A 22,253-nucleotide genomic window follows, 5' to 3' on the forward strand; every position below is an offset into this window, starting at 1 on the left:
AAAAAATAAATGTTTATTCAGTATGATTATGCCTTTTAATACTAGAAACTGAGAGTTCAAGATGATATTCATTCCAATATTAAAGCAATATTTTATATACATAGATATGTATAAATATAACTAAATATTCATTAGATATAATGGGAAGTTATTGTGATTTTAAAACTGAGTGGTGTTTTATTTGTCACTGTCTCTGCTGTCTAATATATATAACTTACCTGGAAATAATAATATAGAAATTAAACACATATTATATATGTTTGATATATATCACATCTATATGATATATATTAGTATACATAAAAAGAGCATAAAGTGAGAGCTGTGGATGGGGTAACATTTTCAGAAATGATGGTCCTGGACAGAGAATGAATAGATATAATAATATATTATAATTAAAAAGACACTTCTCAACCAGTGGTTTATACCACATGACTTTATCATTTTAAATACTTAATTTTAATCTATTATCATTGAAATGTCTGGTTCTCACATAAAAACAGAATATATATGTGCTTATATAAAAGCATGTTATATGAAGCTGGTTGGGATGGAGCAGGGGAATAAACAAAAACATGTTATATATGATAAATATGTTATATAATATATATGATAAATATCTCAATGCTTTTCCCTAAATTTAATCTTATCCAAGAAAATATCAAATGCAAACATCTAAATTTATTAATAATTAATTGTATTGTTTTATATTCCTTTGCTTAGCAAAAATAACATTGCTTGAATTTAGAATACATTTCCTAATAATTGTTTATATAAACTAGTATCGTGACTCAAATATAATCAACTTCACTTGGTTTAAAAAAAAGTAGACAGAGAAAGTGAGTAGGACAAAAGAAGAAAAAAGGTATTTCTTACAAAGCAATAAACTATACAAAAATATTATATTCTTTTTTTGTTTTTGTTTTTGTTTGGTTTGGTTTTGATGCCCCCTCAGAGGTTTGAAAATATTATATTCTTGAATAGCCCAAAGTCAAGAATCTCTGAGCTATTAAAAATGAGAAATATGAAGACAAATAGCTTTCTAAGAATCCAGAAAATATCCTCTCTCAATTTCTCACTTTTAGTCTCTGCCTAGGTCTTCTATGAACATGAAAGCAAATAGCTGTCTCACTCACTGTTGCTGGCATTTCATATCTTCTGTATTTCATTGATTTCACAATTGTGAGCGTGAACATATGATTGGTTCAGCTTGATCAGGTTTCCACTCTCCAAAACTAAACAAAAATCAGATGAAACAAGACTGTGTGAAGTCTTACACTTATGAAATTGTGGGCAGTCCTGAGGAAAGACAGAAGATTAAATTTTCAACTAAACAGAAAATCAGTGGTTTCCATCACAACATAATAGGTTTTTGTCAAATGTATGTTTATCAGTGCCAAAAAACATATATGATGAGAATCTCCTGTTTCATATCAAAGAATAAGTAGTTTTCATTAGGCAAAAAAAAAAAAACAACAACTAATTCCTTTTCCAAATTATGTGTCAGAATCAAATTTATAAAAGATATAGAAAATATAATTTGATAGTATGTTTTAAAGTTATGCTTTCTTTTAGACATACAAAGAACAAAATCTATCAAAATGCCAACATTTTGGAAACCAACTTCATATTTTTGACATAAATTATATATTTTCAAAGTTGTAGTTTACCAAAAAATTAAAAAAGGACCCATCAAAATATGGTATAGACACTGAATAGATACTTTTCCAAAGAGGACAAGTAGATGGTAAACAGGCATTTAGAAAAGAACTTGTCAACTCTTATTATTTTAAAAATGCAAATCAAAACAGCAAAATGATAGTACTTTGTACCATAGAGAATATCCTGAAAACAACCAATGCTGGGAGGAATGTGGTGAGAAATAATCCTGCTTTCATTGTTGGTGGGGATGTAATGTTGATTCAACCTTTTTTTTTTTAACACTGCACAGAGACTTCTCAAAAAGAGTTAATTAGAGCTAACATGTAATCCAGTAATTCTATCATTTGACATATATCCCAAGAACATAATATTACTAATCAAAAAGATCTCTGTATACCTATTTCCACTTTAGTTCTATTTTCTATAATCAGAATCGGTAAAAAAAAAAAAAGCAGGTGAGTACAACAGGTTGGTGGCTGAGAAACTGTGGTATATTTGCCCAATGGAATACTACTCAGATTTAAGAAAAAATGAAATCATGCAATTCTCCAGAGAATTTTAAAAAGAAGCACTTTCTATAATCTACATGAAATTTCCCAAATCTTATTTGCATATTAAATTGGAATCAGAAGATCTATGTACAAATTATTCACAGATAGTAAAAAAGCTATCTGATTAGTATTCACAGCTCATAGAAAAAGAATGATCAAAGATTTAATTTGAAATGGAAGAAGTATTCTGAGAGTTTTCTGTGATCACTATTGCTTTTAGATTAATCAACCATCTTTTATAAGAATTGTAATTTATTACTTAAGAGCTATCCATAAGTACAAAATGTTCAAATCCGAGTGCCCCTCCAAAAACAAGAGTGATACATAAAACAACCACTTGGGGATACTTTATAATTATTTTACATTTCTAACAAGTGTTATTCTCATCCCTGAAAATCTCCAATCATCATAAACTGGTACATCAAAAAGTCGGGGGTATTATTGTGTAGCCTGGTTGAATTTAGTAAATTATTCTGTACTTATCCTCTGAAAATCTATAGGTAATGACAGTTTCCAATTATTTACTTGAAAGACATTTTGGTATTTGATAATGAGAAAAAGGACTTAATCTTTTTAATATGACATTTATTGTAATTTTCAGTTATTCTCACTGAAATAATTGCATGCATACCAAAGTAAACATCACGGCTCCAAAAAGATCACCCTAACATTTTGAAGACACTGCAACACTCTTATGTTCTTCAATCAGTCATTAGATTTAACCAGACTCTGAGAACCACAAAGCATGACAAAAATGGTACCCCTACTCACTGTACTATCACTAGAACCCCAGTCTTTAGAATTCTAAAAGTTATTATAGGAACTGATAGTTGCCCAATAATAAAATTAGACCACAATATTTCCTCTTTGCTATCAAGTTCAGCCTTTGCAATCTTTAGCAATATGACTAGTCTGTGCATCCAATAAAGTTGTAATTTTTGTAATGTGACATAGCTTGCAATAGGATGTAAGCACTATAAATTTTATTGTGTTTTTGTAGAAGCTTTATTGATTATATAGTTTGGCTTGGGTACTTCTGATTTTCACCTTAATCATGAGGGAGCCTACCTGCATGTTAAAATTGGAAAACATTATGGCTCTAAAGGGCATAGATTCACAATATGTAATCCTTGAAAGTAGAAAACAGCAACAGATATCCAAAATCACATGACATCCCACAGTTTATGTAGGATGAGTGAAATGATAAGATTTTATTTTTTGTAGTAAAGTCTTTGGATTTGTTTCTTGGTAAATTTATGCTTTACCAACTAATCAAATAAAGGCAATTATCAACAAAAAATGTCTTAAAAGTACAATTTAGAGAAAGAAACATACTTTATATGTTGACAGAAAGAGCACATGACATGAATACATAAGTTTATAATGAGTAAATATTAAATAAAGAACCTGCCATGACTAAAAATTGAGTAAGGAGACATTGAAACATAAGAAGAAAATTTCACTGAATAATTTACGTTATTCACTGAATTACAAATTCACTTAAAATTTCCAATAATAACAGTAAATATTTAGAATATAAAACAAAGAAATTTGATTTTGAATGAAAGTAGAAAATTCTTAGGGGAAAATTTGTCAAGCTTACATGGAAGTATTATAAAATGGGGAAAATAAGTAAAGATAGAAACTAAAACTCAGAAATCTAGTTAATATTGCTGAATGATTTATTATAAATTGTTAATAGCCATTTAAAACATTTAATGGGCATTTCAATATTTATGAGATTTTATAAACATTGATTTATTTTAAACTTTAAATAAGTGCTAATTGAAGTTATTGGGATAATCATTCCATTAAAATAAATAAAATGATTATCTTTATATCTTAAGTTTATTTAAAGTTGTTTATCAATTAGACCCAATAAATAAAAAAACCTCTCAAAAACAAAAATAGATTTCGCATTCTCTTATGGTAGAAGCAAAATTGACACTGGAAATATTTGGTTAGTGTGTATGGAAAACAAGAATTCAAAGTGGAAAAATGAAGACAATGAAATGATGGAAGGTAAAATTTATAGACGACAAAATGACAAAATCATACATTATCAAGCTTTGTTTCTTTGCTTGTTTATTCATTCAGGTTTTGGGGCCAAGTCTAATGATGCGCAGGGGGAATTCTTTGCCTTGATGGTGTCAGGGTATCACATGGGATGCTGGGAATTGATCTGAAGTTAGCTAGGTGCAAAACAAATACTGCACTACTATTTTGACCCTTCATTCCAGAGGTGTAAAAGAATCTAGGACAATGGGATATATAAAATTTTTGTTTCAAATAGTGCTAGTCTTGGATAATTTTTTTTCAGGAGTGACTTCTTTTTTTTTTTTTTTGTCTTTCATTTTTCTTAAAACCCATAGATGAGTGAGACCATTCTGCATTTTTTTCTCTCTCTCTGACTTATTTTACTCAGCATAATAGATTCCGTGTACATCCATGTATAGGAAAATGTCATGACTTCATCTCTCCTGACAGCTGCATAATATTCCATTGTGTATATGTACCACAGTTTCTTTTTTTTTTACACCACCCATCACCAGTGCAACATTCCCATCACCAATGTCCCAAGTCTCCCTCCTCCCCACCCGACCCCCGCCTGTACTCTAAACAGGTTCTCAATTTCCCTCATACATTCTCATTATTAGGACAGTTCAAAATGTAGTTATTTATCCAACTAAACTCATCACTCTTTGTGATGAGCTTCCTGAGGTGAGCTGGAACTTCCAGCTCTTTTCTCTTTTGTGTCTGAACGTTATTATTGCAAGAATGTCTTTCATTTTTCTTAAAACCCATAAATGTGTGAGACCATTCTGCGTTTTTCTCTCTCTCTCTGACTTATTTTACTCAGCATAATAGATTCCGTGTACATCCATGTATAGGAAAATTTCATGACTTCATCTCTCCTGACAGCTGCATAATATTCCATTGTGTATATGTACCACAGTTTCTTTAGCCATTCGTCTGTTGAAGGGCATCTTGGTTGTTTCCAGAGTCTTGCTATGGTAAATAGTGCTGCAATGAATATAGGTGTAAGGAAGGGGTTTTTGTATTGTATTTTTGTGTTCCTAGGGTATATTCCTAGGAGTGGTATAGCTGGATCGTATGGGAGCTCGATTTCCAGTTTTTGGAGGAATCTCCATATCGCTTTCCATAAAGGTTGAACTAGACGGCATTCCCACCAGCAGTGGATAAGAGTTCCTTTCTCCCCATATCCCCGCCAACACTGTTTACTACTGTTTATTCTCATTCTTTGTGATGTGTGCCATTCTCTGTGGTGTGAGGTGGTATCTCATCGTTGTTTTGATTTGCATCTCCCTGATGATTAGTGATGTGGAGCACTTTTTCATGTGTCTTTTGACCATCTGTATTTCTTCTTTGTCAAAGTGTCTGTTCATTTCTTCTCCCCATTTTTTGATGGGATTAGATGTTTTTTTCTTGTAAATTTCTGTCAGTGCCTTGTATATTTTGGAGATTAGCCCCTTATCTGATGGGTATTGGGTGAATAGTTTCTTCCACTCAGTGGGTGGCTCTTGTATCTTGGGCACTATTTCCTTTGAGGTGCAGAAGCTTCTCAGCTTAATATATTCCCATCTGTTAATTTCTGCTTTCACTTGCTTGGAGAGTGCAGTTTCTTCCTTGAAGATGCCTTTAGCCTCAATGTCCTGGAGTGTTTTACCTACGTATTGTTCTATATATCTTATGGTTTTGGGGCTGATATCGAGGTCTTTAATCCATTTGGATTTTACCTTCGTACATGATGTTAGCTGGGGGTCTAAGTTCAATTTTTTGCAAGTGGCTACCCAGTTGTGCCAACACCACTTGTTGAAGAGGCTTTCTTTGTTCCATTTAGGATTTTTTGCTCCTTTACCAAAATTAGGTGATTGTATGTCTGGGGAACATTCTCTGAGTATTCAAGCTTATTCCACTGATCGGAGGGCCTGTCCTTATTCCAATACCATGCTGTTTTGATAACTATTGCTTTGTAGTAAAGTTTAAAGTTGGGGAAAGTAATTCCTCCCATATTCTTTTTCCCAATGATTGCTTTAGCTATTCGAGGGTGTTTATTGTTCCAAATAAATTTCAAAAGTGCCTAGTCCACTTCTTTGAAGAATGTCATGGGTATCTTTAGGGGGATCGCATTAAATCTGTACAGTGCTTTGGGGAGTATTGCCATTTTAATGATGTTAATCCTGCCAATCCATGAGCAGGGTATATGCTTCCATTTCCGCGTGTCCTCTCTTATTTCCTGGAGCAGAGTTTTATAGTTTTCCTTGTATAGGTCCTTCACATTTTTAGTCAAGTTGATTCCAAGGTATTTGAGTTTGTGTGACACTATAGTGAATGGAGTTGTTTTCTTAATGTCCATTTCTTCCTTATTAGTATTGGTGTATAGAAAGGCCATTGATTTTTGTGTGTTAATTTTGTAGCCTGCCACCTTGCTATATGAGTCTATTGTTTCTAGAAGCTTTTGGTAGAGTCTTTGGGGTTTTCTAAGTAGAGTATCATGTCATCTGCAAACAGTGAGAGCTTGACTTCTTCCTTTCCTATCTGGATTCCCTTGATATCCTTTTCTTGCCTAATCGCTATAGCGAGTACTTCCAGTGCTATGTTGAATAGGAGTGGTGAGAGAGGACAGCCTTGTCTTGTGCCAGAATTTAGAGGAAAGGCTTTCAGTTTTTCTCCATTGAGGACAATATTTGCCTCTGGCTTGTGGTAGATGACCTTAACTATATTGAGAAAGGTTCCTTCTATTCCCATCTTGCTGAGAGTTTTGATCAAGAATGGGTGTTGGACCTTGTCAAATGCTTTCTCTGCGTCGATTGATATGATCATGTGATTTTTATTTTTCTTGCTGTTGATGTTGTGTATTATGTTGATAGATTTACGGATGTTAAACCAGCCTTGCATTCCTGGAATGAAACCTACTTGATCGTAGTGGATGATCTTCTTAATGAGGCATTTAATCCTATTAGCCAGGATTTTGTTGAGGATCTTTGCATCTGCATTCATCAGCGATATTGGTCTGTAATTTTCTTTTTTTATAGCATCTCTGTCTGGTTTAGGTATCAAGGTAATGTTGGCTTCATAAAAGCTATTTGGAAGTTTTCCTGTTTTTTCAATTTCATGAAAGAGTCTTGCCAGGATTGGTAGTAGTTCCTCTTGAAAGGTTTGAAAGAATTCATTAGTAAATCCATCTGGGCCTGGGCTTTTGTTTTTGGGCAGACATTTGATTACTTTCTTAATTTCCTCAATAGTAATGGGTGTGTTTAGATATGCTACATCCTCTTCATTCAATCGTGGAAGATTATAAGATTCCAAAAATTTATCCATTTCTTCCAGGTTTTCATTTTTAGTGGCATAGAGTTTCTCAAAGTAGTTTCTTATTACCCTTTGAATCTCTACCATATCAGTAGTGATCTCTCCTTTTTCATTCCTAATATGAGTTATCAAGTTTCTCTCTCTTTCTTTCTTTGTTAGTTTTGCCAGTGGTCTATCAATCTTGTTTATTTTTTCAAAGAACCAACTTCTGCTTTCGTTGTTCTTTTGGATGGTTTTTCTGGTTTCCACTTCATTGATTTCTGCTCTCAGGTTTGTTATTTCCTTCTGCCTCCCTATTTTTGGATCCTTTTGTTGAGCACTTTCTAATTCTATGAGCTGCGTCATTAAGCTATTCAGGTATGCCCCTTCTTCTTTCCTGATGTGTGCTTGCAAAGCTATAAATTTTCCTCTCAGTACTGCTTTTGCTGTGTCCCATAGGTTCTGATAAATTGTGTCTCCATTGTCATTTGTTTTCAGGAAGGTTTTGATTTCCTCTTTGATTTCATCTCGGACCCACTGATTATTCAGTATGAGGCTATTTAACTTCCAGGTGTTAAAATTTTTCTTCTGTGTCCCTTTGTAGTTTATATATAATTTCAGGGCTTTGTGGTCAGCAAAGGCAGCCTGCAAAATTTCTATCCTCTTGATATTATAGAGGTATGTTTTGTGTGCTAACATGTAGTCTATCCTAGAGAATGTCCCATGTACATTAGAGAAAAATGTGTATCCAGGCTTCTGGGGGTGGAGTGTCCTGTATATATCTACTAGGCCTCTTTCTTCCATTTCTCTCCTCAGGTCTAGTATATTCTTGTTGGGTTTTGGTCTGGTTGACCTGTCTAGTGTTGACAATGCCGTGTTGAGGTCTCCCACAATTATTGTGTTGTTATTGATATTATTTTTCAGATTTGTCAACAGTTGTATTAAATATTTTGCTGGCCCCTCATTCGGTGCATATATGTTTAGAAGGGTGATTTCTTCCTGCTGTACATATCCCTTGATTAATACAAAATGTCCATCTTTGTCCCTTACAACTTTCCTAAGTATAAAGTTTGCATCATCTGATATTAATATGGCCACTCCTGCTTTTTTTTTGGGTGTTGTTTGCTTGGATGATTTTCCTCCAGCCTTTTATTTTGAGTCTATGTTTGTTCTGACTATTCAGGTGCGTTTCTTGTAGGCAGCAGAAGGTTGGATTGAGTTTTTTGATCCATTTAGCCACTCTGTGTCTCTTAACTGGTGCATTTAGTCCATTGACATTGAGAGAAAGAATTGTCCTGGGAGTTAGTGCCATCTTTATATTAAAGTTTGGTGTGTCTGTTGGTAAGCTTTGTCTTAAAGTATGCCGTTCAGTTTTTCTTTTAAGAATGGTTTTGTGTCTGTGAAGTTTTTGAGCTGTTGTTTGTCTGTGAAACTATGTATTGTTCCTTCAAACCTGAAAGTGAGTTTTGCTGGGTGCAGTATTCTAGGCGAAGCATTTATTTCATTGAGTTTTGTCACTATGTCCCACCACTGCCTTCTGGCCTTGAGTGTTTCTGGTGACAGGTCTGCAGTAAATCTCAAGGATGTTCCCTTGAATGTAATTTCTCTTTTCGATCTTGCTGCTTTCAGAATTCTGTCTCTATCTATGGGATTCGTCATTGTGACTAGGATGTGTCTTGGGGTGTTTTTTCTGGGGTCTCTTTTAGTTGGCACTCTTCGGGCATGCAGGATTTGATCACATGTATTCATTATCTCTGGTAGTTTCTCTTTAATGATGTTCTTGACTGTTGATTCTTCCTGGAGATTTTCTTCCTGAGTCTCTGGGACTCCAATGATTCTTAAGTTGTTTCTGTTGAGCTTATCATAGACTTCTATTTTCATCTGTTCCCATTCTTTGACTAATTTTTCCATTGTTTGATCATTTGCTTTGAGGCTTTTTTCCAATTTCTTCTGCTGTATGTAATTGTTATGTATCTCATCTTCCAGTGTACTGATTCTATCCTCAGCTGCTGTTAACCTGTGGGAAATCTCAAACATGTTTTTCTTCAATTCATCTACTGAGTTTCTCAGACCTGTTATTTGATCTGAAATTTCTGTTTGGAGTTTTCTCATTTCTATCTTCATATTCTCCTGATTCTTTTTAGTTTTCTCTTCTATACTTTGTTTGAGTTCTTTGAACATGTTCCATATTGCAACTCTAAACTCCTTATCTGAGAGACTGACTAGGTGGTTGGTCATGTTCAAGTCATCAGAGTTGCCATCTTCATTCTCTATGTCTGGCACTGGCCCATGTTGTTTCCCCATTGTCACACTAGTACTGCGTGTTTTTCTACGTGTGGTGATTGTATTCATGGGCTAAATGCTGTGCACCGTCGCGAAGGGGAGTGGAGCAACCATGCTCCTCTGGCTTCTCCCTTTCTGGGCGTGTCGACTCACCTCCACGGAAGGCTCACAGGAAGGCAGGCTGGCAGATGGGCCGCACCCAGGATGAAATCAGGCCAAAAATGCAGGACAGCAGAGTAGAGAGGCAGAAGTGTGCTGGCATCTGAGATCCAGCGAAGTTCAGTGGCTCCTCCCTTTCTGGGCGTGTCGACTCACCTCCACAGAAGGCTCACGGGAAGGCAGACTCCCCGGAAAGCTCACAGGAAGGCAGGCTGGCTGATGAGCCGCACCAAGGGTGAAATCAGGCCGAAAATGCAGGACAGCAGAGTAGAGAGGCAGAAGGGTGTTGGCATCTGAGATCAGTCTTGGATAATTTAACTAATATATATTGTATATATGTATACACATTATAATATCAAAACTATTAACATATAGAAGCATTAAACTGCTAACCATACCCATCTAAATAAAATTGCTATTTCAATTAAAATGTCTATTTTTAGGTTTTGATCTATATTTAAATAAGATAAAAGGGAATATATCAGTAAATAACATTTTAATGTAGTTTGTCCCTATCATTTTGTCCCTCACCATCTTTCCTTTTCCTCCCAACACTGAGTAAAGAGCATATTTTATTAGACCTGTTCAGAAATACTACAAACAAATAAAAATGAAAACTGATATTTTTTTGTTTTGGGGGCCACATCTGATGGCACTCAGGGTTACTCCTGGCTCTGTGCTCAGAAATCACTGTATGGGATGCCAGGAATACAATCCCGGTTCATCCCTAGTTGGACTTGTGCATGACAAACTCCCTACAGCTGTGCTTTCACTCCAGCCCAGAGAACTGATTTTTTTCCTAGAAGAGTAGAAAGCTGAAATTATTTAATGTCATTAGAGACATTGTTAGTTGTTGGAGTTCCAGGTTTTCATTCTATTCAGGATAATTCTTCCTTGTTAGTGCTTGTCACACGTGGAATAGAAATTCCTTTGGATTGGTCCCTTACCCTACCTGTTCTCCACCCTAGGGGGGCAGTTGCCTTTCTCTTCCCAAAAAAGACTTCGGGTCTCAGGGAGAAACTGCTTTTCAGTTTCAGTTTCCTATAACTGGTCTATCTGCCTGTTGGTATTCCTGGCTAGTGAGTAGAAAATTTGTGGTGGAATTTCTGAACCGGTTTAATTCCCTTCAATCTGTGTGGATTATTTCCTGTGTCAGTTTTTGCTTCCAATTTGTACTCCTCAATCCCTCAGAAATGGGACATGAGGTTTCCACTTCAACAGATGTCAGTTTTTACATATAAATATTACATTCTGATATTGAGTTTTTCAAATATCAGATAGATATAGTTTTCTAGAAGGCAACAGTGAGAAGTTTGGAGAAAAAATTAATTCTCAGATTATAGTTTAGAGGTTATGAATTAATGTGCTTCCCAGTCAGTTTCACTGAAATGATCAGAATCAAAATTCAAGTGAATTTTCTAGGAATACTCAATGACATGATCTCAAAATGGACAAGATAGAACAAGACGTTAAGGAAAAATAACATCTTTTCTCCTTTTTTCATACTATCAATAGACTGGTGTATCACTTTCGCTTTCCTATCACAATATTGCCTCTCAGATGAGCAATAGTTATAAAGGTCTTGTGAGAAGCTGGTCCTTTGGCCTTCACCAGGAAGTAATAAGAAGTTCCTGTTTATTTGGGTATCAGTGAAAGACAAGTGGGACCTGAATGGCAATATTGACCTGCAAGATAGTAATAAGGTGAAGACCCCTTTCCCTCAGCTAACATTGTCTGGGTGGGGAGGAGGAAGGTATATATTATAACAAGAGCCAGTCCTGCAAAGTTAGACTCTCAACTGCCTAAGCTTCAATTTAAAAATAAAAACTACACACATATCAAGAACCAGGAAGCAGCATGTGAATTTTAAAAAGGCAATCAGTAGATATCAAACCAAGATGATAAAGCTGCTAGAATTATCTAATAAATATTTAAATTGGCCATTATAAAGACATGCTTCAAGGAGCTATTATGAGCATGCTTGAAACTGAGCACAAAAATGAATAAAATCTTAGCAAACAATGGAAAGGCTCAGCAAATAATATATAAAGTGCTAAACAAAAGATACATAACTAAAAAATATAAACAAATTTCTTTAAAAACAAAACAATAAATAGATTAATAGAAAAATCTGTGTGTAATATAAATTATATCAGATAATAGAATTGACCAATATTAATAATAAGAAAATAGATTGGAAACAGTAGGAAATTATATTGGATAAGTAGTATGAAACAAAATTTAAAATCCTACTTTTGTCATTAAGTACTGAAAAGAAAAAGGAAAATGGAAAGGGAGATACAAGTCATGACTGGAAACTACTACAATAAGACTAAAAATAAGCAAGTATATAGATTCAATTGCCTAAGTGAAACTCAAATAGTATAAAATCAAAGAGATCTCCTAATCAAAGTTCTTAAAATTAAAGACAAAGGGAAAATTTTTGAAAGTAATAAAATATAAACAATTTAACTCTAAGAACAAAATAAAATGACAACGATTTTTCACCAGAAATAATGGGTTCAGAAAGTGGTCATACATATTTTAAGTGCTGAAACAAAAAACTGTCAACAATTGAATTTAATGTTTAGCAAAAAGAGATTTGAGAAATAAAACAGGAAGTTTTGAATTCTTAGATGAATAAAAGTAAAATAAATTGTCACCAATACATTTGTTCTAAAGGGAAGGTCAAAGTTAAATTGAAAAGATTGAATTTTCTAAAGATAATGGAAATAATAAAAATAAAATTGGAATGTAAGAAAAAATAATAACACACAAGAGAGATACTACAGTATCTTAAATTAAAGTGTTTGCTTTGCATGTAGCTTGTTCTGGTTTTTTTTGTTTTTGTTTTTGTTTTTGTTTTTGGGCCACACCCTGCGTTGCTCAGGGGTTACTCCTGGCTGTCTGCTCAGAAATAGCTCCTGGCAGGCACGGGGGACCATGTGGGACACCGGGATTCGAACCAACCACCTTTGGTCCTGCATTGGCTGCTTACAAGGCAAACACCGCTGTGCTATCTCTCCGGGCCCGCTTGTTCTGGTTTAATCCCCAGCAACATATATGGTCACCTGAACACTGTCAAGATTGATCTCTGAGCAAAGAGCCAAAAGAAAGTTCTTAGCAGTAATTAAAAAAAATGTGTATGTGTAAGAGGTTAATTTTTAGAACATATAAAGGCTCATGTAACTCAATAGCAAGCTAATAACAATATCAACAAAATTAACCAGTTTAAAAATGGGCAAAAATGCCTAAATAAGTGTTTTCAAATATAAATACACATGATCAGATGCCCGTGTACTTATGAGTCAAATGTATATTAAAATCCAATGAGGTATCACCTCTCTATTGTCAGAATGTCCAACATCAAAATACATAGATAATAAAAAGGCAAAGAAAGTAAAACAAGGGGACATAGAATATATATATATATATATATATATATATATATATATATATATATATATACATACATATATACATATCTTCCTATATATAGGATATATATCACCACTCTCTGCCCTGGTGGTAGATCTGTAAATTTGAGTAACTACTATAGAAAACGGCTGAGAAAACCATGAGAGAAATTATTTATGACATAGAATTTCAACTATATGTGGAATTTAAAAAGTAAACATTTTTAAATTCAGAAAATCAAACTAAAATTTACAGTTACCATCAGCAGAGAGTAGAAGAACAGGGAACTGGATGGAAGAAAGTGACCAGAGTACATTCAATTACAAGTTCTGAGGGAGATGGTCCAAGTGATAAACTAACACAGCTAATACACGGACTGATATACATAATAGCTGTTAAATAAATAAAAGCTTAACTATTTTTATTGTGTCAAGAATATTGCCTTTCCTCTTTTTAGAATAGAGAAGAATGTTCACTGAGAAAATTGTGCTAATTATTTCAAAATACATGTTAATCAAATTATTAAGCAGTGTACTGCTGCAGATGGGTTAGTGCTGCTAAGCAGAACCTTCGTGGGGTCCTTTCACAGAGAGAGAAGCATGAGCACGAGTGGACAAATATGAAATATGAAATAAATGAGACCACACAAAATATATTGTATGGGGACCCTCACCCAAGGGACGAGAGACAAATTTACTTTTCATCAGATGACTTTTTATAAGCACAAACTCTGGTATGCAAGGTGTTCTCAACGAGCAGGAGAACAGTACAATGGGAAAACAGGCCTTGAATTCACATATTAAAAGACCATTTCTTCAGGTGAGAAGGAACTCTGCTGGAGGTCAGTGAAATCAGAGCTGGGGGATGTTTATGGTTTAGCAAAAAGCAGGTTTTTCAAGATACCAGGAGAAGAGAGACAGAGATATTTTTGATGTCTATGTAGTAGCCGCAAAATAGGTTTTAGGGGAGACGGAAATAATTGTTTACCATCATAGAGCTAGACTCAGAAAAACAAGCTGTTGGCGCCAGGTTATACAAACTAGCCAGCAGGGGACTTTTGGCGGGCTTTTGGTACTGACATTTCTTTGTCTGTAGGAGAGCTGAGGCTGGATTTCTATAGTGGCCAAATAAAGAGAAAAATGTAATGTTACAGCCATGTTGGAATTACCACCAATGATCCATGCAAAGGGTCAAATGATTGACTTTGCTAAGTGGGCCTTTTGGCAAATAATTCTTTTAGAGGAAAGCACTGCACCAGGGAAGGGAAAAACCACATCTGGTGCGTGCTTTTCTTAAATGGGAGGTAACAGTGTACCATAAATCAATTTAAATCAATTATTTCACAATGAAACAAAAAGAAAAATATATATCACACTGTATGGTCATAATGTGTCAGTCAAAAATTCATATATGCAAGTCTATTCTTGAATATAGTGACATTTAGTGATGCATTCATTTATGGCATTTGTGTCTCTCTGTGTGTGTTGTTTTGTTTTTGGGTCATATCCCTCCTCAGGGGACACTTCTGGCTCTACGTTCAGAAATCACCCCCAGCAGGCTCGGGGGACCATATGGGGTGCCAGAATTTGAACCACCTTCCTTCTGCATGCATGGCAAATGCCCTATTGCTGTGCTATCTCTCTGGCCCCTATAGCATTTGTTTTGTTTTTGTTTTTGTTCCCTATTAGAATTTTAACTTTTTATTAGTTAATATTTTTGCAGAGTCCCCTCAAGCATTTCTTGGGGGCCATACAATGGTAGAGATAGGGTAGAATATTGGGCCTCTACATGTGAAGCATTCTTTGAATTATTTCCCTGACCCTCTCCAACCTCATTCCATTACAGTTTTTTAAATTTAATTTGCATTTACCACGATAGCAAGGCAGTAGGGCTTTTGTCTTGCATGCGGTAGACCCAGGATAAAGTTAGGTTCAATTCCCAGCATCTGATATCATCCCCTGAGCCTACCTGGAGCAATTTTTTAGTGCAAAGCCAGGAGTAACACCTGTGTGCCTCCAGGTGTGCCCCCCCCCAAAAAAAAAGAAACAGAAAAAAATGCCATTTATAGTATTTGACTTAAATTAAACCATGAAAGTGAAATATAACAGTGGGACTAATTGCCTGAGAGAGAGACTGAGACAGACAGAGAGAGAGAGAGAGAGAGAGAGAGAGAGAGAGAGAGAGAGAGAGAGAGAGAGAGAGAGAGAGAGAGAGAGAGAGAGAGAGAGAGAGAGAGAGAGAGAGAGAGAGAGAGAGAGAACACATAGAGAATAGATCATGAGGGACATAATGTAAAGACCACTTTCTGCAATTCAGGAAGAGAATATGTGGACAAAACCATCCATGTTCACATGTAAGTTGTGTCAGTATAGCCCATATCAAGAACTATTAGGAAATGCATTTCTCTTCTCAGTCTATAAGTATAACATGCAACTAAAGAGATCAGTTTCTAAAACTTGCAAGCATTCGTCCAAATAAGGATGATATCCATATTGGGTGAAATAAACTTGAAAATAATTACTAGGCCTATAAAGCAGCATTGCATAATTATAAAAAAGATAACTTTCAAATGAAGACATGGAAATTCCAAAATGCAAAGCATGAAACAAGTGTTATTCGAAATATTAAAGCAATGACAATAAATTAAAACATAAATTAAATCTGCAATCTCCTCCTCCATCCGCTACAATTCTGACACCCAGGCACCAAAGCTTCTCTAGGCCTGTTAACTTTTCATCTAACTCCTTCAAGTTCTCCCAAGCATCCTGTTGCAGAAAGACCTTGCACCACGCATGGCCAGAAACAGCTCTTAAACTCCGGTCAGCTGTTATTCTCAATAAAGGTGGCCGACATGTCCAGGCCTCATGGTGGCACGTCACGCATGTCAGTTTTTGCGTAGTGGGAATGCTAGTCCATCAACTAACTACAGTGGCCCAGAAAGATCAGACCTGAGGTTAGGTAGTAGCCGTGGCACTGGGCCTACTTTGGGTGCTCTTGCTAGTGAGCTGCACAGGAGTGGTGCTGCCAACTGTACAGACTCTTTATGGGACTGGGCTGGTTGCAAAGCTGCAGATAGAAACATGCAGCCTGTGGACAGGGGACTAGGGTCACCCCGAGTTTGTGCAGGTCAGCATGGAGCTGCCTGGGAATAAATAAGAACAAATGAAAACAAGACTAATGCAAAACATGACATTCTCTATGATACCACTTTATAACATTTTTAAAAATTATGGAAATGGAAAAAACACACACATAAAACGGTCATTGTGGGTACAAATGGTTACTTTATGACTATAAAAGAGAAAATTCAAAATCTTGTAGTTTCTGGTTATATATGAGGCTAGAAGTCAATCACTCGTCCTAAAGTCATGAAAACCCAAAATGAGTGAAAGAATATCGTGTGTGTGTGTGTGTGTGTGTGTGTGTGTGTGTGTGTGTGTGTGTGTTACTTTTTTTAGTTTGGGGCATTGCCTACTCCTGATAATGCTTTTATTCCATGCCTTGTGCTTATAAATCACTCCAGGCTGCATTTTGAGACAATATGGGGTTCCTGGGATTGAACCCAAATCACCCACCTACAAGACAATTGCTTAACCAATCTAGTACAACTACATTCTTTTCTTTTTTTTTTTTTGGTTTTTGGGCCACACCCGTTTGACGCTCAGGGGTTACTCCTGGCTATGAGCTCAGAAATCGCCCCTGGCTTGGGGAGACCATATGGGACGCCGGGGGATCGAACCGCGGTCCGTCCTACGCTAGCGCTTGTAAGGCAGACACCTTACCTCTAGCGCCACCTTCCCGGCCCCACAACTACATTCTTTACTTAAAAAATAAACCCTAAAAGAGAAAAGATCAGGGGCAAAATACTACCCTCTATACAGGCAAGTAAATAGAGAAACTTCAGCTCACTAACCCAGACACTAAACAGCTGAAATCACTGCAGGAAACAGATCTCATCAGGAAAACCTGATCTGTAATTAGTGACTCAATTGTGGTCAAGTCTGAGAAGTCAGAGCTCCAAGGGTTTGGATCCTAGGTAGTATGACTGAAATCCAACTATGGACAACTTTGTAATTCAGTGGTTTCAATAAAAATTTAAATAAAATAAAAAAAAAGAAATACAGTATGACACAATTCCCATAAAGTTAAATGTTAAAAATAAGCTTTTATGTACAACTCTGTCCAGGCAAAATTGATAACATAGATGAAAAGGCCAATCTACTACTGTCAAAACTCACACAGAAAAAGAAATATTTATCTAAATTTACTTACATCTATTAAAGAATGTATTCAAAAATTTTAAAAACTTTCCAAAATATAAAGAATCAATCCCAGAGACATTCATTTCTGAATTTCAAAAATCATTTAAGTTTTTCTACTATATCTTTTATGAAGCGAGAGATTAGTTCCTTCCCAAATCATTTTGTAAAGCCATTTTACCTGCTACCAATACGAAGAAGTTTTAACAAATTATATACAGAATAGTGTATAAAGAAATATGTACCAAACCATTTGGGATTTCACTAATAATCTGATAAACAAAGAAAATCACAAAATATATCAAGATATATAGAAACAATAGTTTTTGACATCAATAAACTTTTAGACGAGGTGAAAGAGTACTGTTGGCAGAAACTGAGTTGTAGGATGAAATAGAGTGAGGTTATGCTAGCGTAGCTGAACCATTTGAATCCACTCCTGCGTCCCTTCAAGAAACTAAGTAGCTGGCCATTGTCCAAGGCCAGGAACTTTTGTACAGCCTTTTGGCATGATTTGGAGAAGAGAATCAGGGTCCGCTTCCAGCGGTCAGACTAGGGACTAACGGACTAAGCAAAGCAATATTAAAGAGGTGCTTATACTACTATGAGATCACATCAACAAACAAACAAAAAGTTACACACACCTACACACACAACATAGCTTTACAATAGTGAAAACTAGAAGAGGAGAAACAATAAGGGCCCAAATTAACAGCAAAAATAATGAAAACGAGGATATACATAAATAAGACATGGGCAAGAGATAAGTGGATCGAACACATTCAAAGTAAGCTTTACATTGGGACACGGATTTAATTTTAGAACCACAATTTGGGAACACAAGGTCCCCTAAACACAAGAGAAGCAGCCCTGAGTGGGAATCTGGGAGAAGTCCCTAAGCACTCTTCAGTGCTTATGAAGTGCATATGAAGTGCATGTTACAAGAGTTTGCCTCTCTTTAAGAGTTGGGTGTTATACTAATTGTAAGAACTTTAAATATTCTCTACATCATTCCTTTGTCAGAAATACCACACATTTTCCTTCAAAGTGTATTTTTCTTTTTATCTTCCCAATAATATCTTTCAAAAGGTAGTTTTAAACTTTATTATGATAAATTTATTTTTCTTTACAACTGGTGACATTTGATTTGTCTTACCTTTCTATATCATTAAACATATTTAAGAGAATCTTCACTCTAATCTTACTACTGAGGAATGTCTCTCATTGGGGTTTAATTGAATGCACCAGAAAATAATTTTAGTTCAACATTGCAATTTTTTCCTTTTACTTTGATTTTTGGTTTTGCTTTGTACTCAAGAGCTCCTCCCATCTCTGGGGGGACTCTCTGAGGTAGGGTAACATGAATATCTGGAAATTAAACCCAGGCCTCCCATGTACAGATCATGTTTTCAACTCATTGAGCTATCACTTCAGCCTGGGTTGGCAAAACCTTGTTAACACTTTAAAATGTATTGTTCTTCAAGGTACTTGATAAATTTAATATTTAATTTGATGTGTATGATTAATTGAAATGTTATATAACATGAGGTAAGATGAAATATTATTTTTAAAAATGACTAGTTATTTAGTGTGCTTTATTAAAACTTTAAATTTTCTCCAAATTCCCTGGGAATCTAATTGAAAAGCAATTTCTCATCTCTAGTTGCACAAAAATTGGTCAACTCTAGTTGCTGTTTGAACAAAACAGCACAGATTCATTATTGAAATTTCTAGTGAACAAGGAGCAGAGAGTAATTTATCTGATATAACTTCTGCATTTTCTTGTAAGTTATGTCACTTCAATGAATTTTTGTTATCTATATGCATCTATATGTTAAAGTAGATTAATTTTCCTTTAATTTGAGCCTGTGATTTTTTTTATTTTTGATGAGCTTTCGTCTGAAAGTTCCATTTGTTTCATTTTTTCATTTTTTATTTTTCCTCTCATTATGTTTGTATTTAGCTTTAAATCCTTAAACATATTTAGGGTATATAATATATACATACATATATTCATGTAAAACAGGCACTTTCTAATTTTTATATACAAATTCTTTCACTGAATTTCCTTGGATTGTTTGTGTAAACTTATTTTCTTGTGTGAGACCAGATTTTCCTCCATTTCATTTAATGTTCTTATTAGAAGATAGATATACTGAATTTTACATAATTGAATGCTGAATTTTGTTGTTAACTTCCCCAAGGCATTAGTTGTTATATTTTATGAAAAGCATTTATTTGCAGCTAAACTTAGTCCTTTATAAGTCTTACTTTTCTATATCATTAAACATATTTAAGAGAATCTTCACTCGAATCTTACTACTTAGGAATGTCTCTCATTGGGGTTTTATTGAATGCACCAGATGTTCAAATATGATTTTCTACTCTGGGTGGTTTGAATGTAAAATTCTTCCCAAACAATGTATGGGCTTTGATCCTTTTTATATTATTTTCTTGTTTGTTTGTTTTTTCTTTCATTTTCTTAAGTTTCACTTTTTTCAGAGATATACATATGCTTTATATATAGCAATAAAACATAGAAAACCAACAGACATTTTGTATTATTTCTAGTTGGAATTTATTCCTCTGTTAATCGTCCCTCGAATTTGCAGCGTGTCTTAGCTGTTATCTCTTCAACTTGATTAAAAATATATATTTTAAAACTGCATGTTACTTTTATGATTTCCAAATTTATTTCTCGAGTCCTCCTAAGGTTTCTTCTAGAGTTATCTTATGTATGCTTCTTCTATTAGGGATTGTAGACTGATGCTGTCAGTTCAGTATCTGATATGATTCTTGTCATATAAATTACAAAATTGTCTATTCGTTTGAAATCAGAAGTAAATTCCAATTTCTCCATCACAATCAGATTACATTTCTATTTTACTCTTTCAATTGCAGAAATATGAAGTTTTTATTGGAGCACCCGAAGTCTTTGTTCCCAAAGCAGAAAAATGCTTGGGTAAAGTTTATAAAGGGTACAGGAATCAAAATTAGCAGCATCAGTTGAAATAGGAAGAACGATGAAATCAAGACAAATTCAAAAATGAATAAGACTTTTTAATAGTATTATCAAACACTTTACAAACCTGATCCTGGGACTGAAAAGGTATAACAGTGTTTAGGACACTTGACTTTACTCACAGGCGCAATACTAGGTTCCTCACCCCCATACAAGGTCCTCAAAATTGTCAAACATAATCCCTGAGCATAGAGCCTAGAGTTCACGTTCAGCACCACTATTTGCAAAATTATTTCTTTTCTTTTTGGGGGAGAAATTTTGGGGCCACACCTGGTGATGCTCAGGGGTTACTCCTAGCTATGTGCTCAGAAATTGCTCCTGGCTTAGGGGACCCTATGGGAAATCGGGGGATCGAACCGCAGTCCATCCTGAGTCAGCTGCATGCAAGGCAAAACGTCCTACCACTATGCCATCTCTCCAGTCCCTGTAAAATTATTTCCTTAATTTTAAATTAAATATTGAAATTGTAAGTTTTAAAGTTTGAATTTTTAAAACTTGATTTTTACAAAGGTATCAAGTAATACAGTTAAATTTTAGCTATACTTGTAAATAGGTAGATGTAATCAGACTAAAGATAAATGAAATACTTTGTATATTTGTAATCAGTCTAGGTTTCTCATCTATTTCTCTGACCTTGATTTCCTTTCACTATGCAAAACAGTTTTCTAAAATAATGACTATCTAAAAGTCAGGTTCCATCTCTATATGATATTTCCAAGTGAAAGACTTTGTAAATATTTTCTCTATATCTACATAGGATATCAATTATAATTAAAATCACCTTAGAATTTGTTATAGGAAATTACATTGTCATTTAATCCTAATGATCTTTCAATTAAAAAAGTAAAAGAAAACAATATTTCTGTAACTGGTGAACAGCATTATTGATTCTTTATTCTTAAATGTTGGCCTTAGATTCTCCAGAAACTAAAGACATATCAAAAAGTAATTCCCATTAATAAAAAGATACAAGCATATAGGCCTATACCCCTAACACACTAATAGAGGTTATGTAAGATTTTGTAAGGTTATGTAAGTCTTTCAGCATTGCTGGGAGTATTGTAGCTCTCTTTACAATGAAGTTTACATTCCCACTTTAAGTATTCTTTTTCTTTTCTTTTTTTTTTCTTTTTGGTTTTGGGGCCACAATCGGTGATGCTTAGGGTTACTCCTGGCTATGCACTCAGATATAGATCCTGACTTGGGGGAACATATGGGACATTGGGGGATCAAACCACCGTCATTTCCAGATTAGTTCATGCAAGGCAAATGCCATACCTCTTGTGCAACACTCTGGCCCCTATTCCTAATTTTCTATGGAAAGTTAATCTAAAAAATTTAGACCCATAAAATTAGTAATGTCCTAAATATAAATAAATACAGTAGTGATGATAACCATATTTTTATTGGCCTTCTGTGCTTTACAATGTTGTTGTGATGGCTTTTCATGCAAGTAATTCCAACACCCACACTCATGAAAGTATATCTAACTTTCACTACCAAGGACCTGATCATCTCTTCCTTTCACGCCCAACTCAATTATATGGATATTTTAATTTAGAAAGCAGAGTGGTGATATAATAGTCAATT

The sequence above is a fragment of the Suncus etruscus genome, chromosome 17 (genome assembly GCF_024139225.1).
Source record: "Suncus etruscus isolate mSunEtr1 chromosome 17, mSunEtr1.pri.cur, whole genome shotgun sequence".
Classification (NCBI taxonomy): domain Eukaryota; kingdom Metazoa; phylum Chordata; class Mammalia; order Eulipotyphla; family Soricidae; genus Suncus; species Suncus etruscus.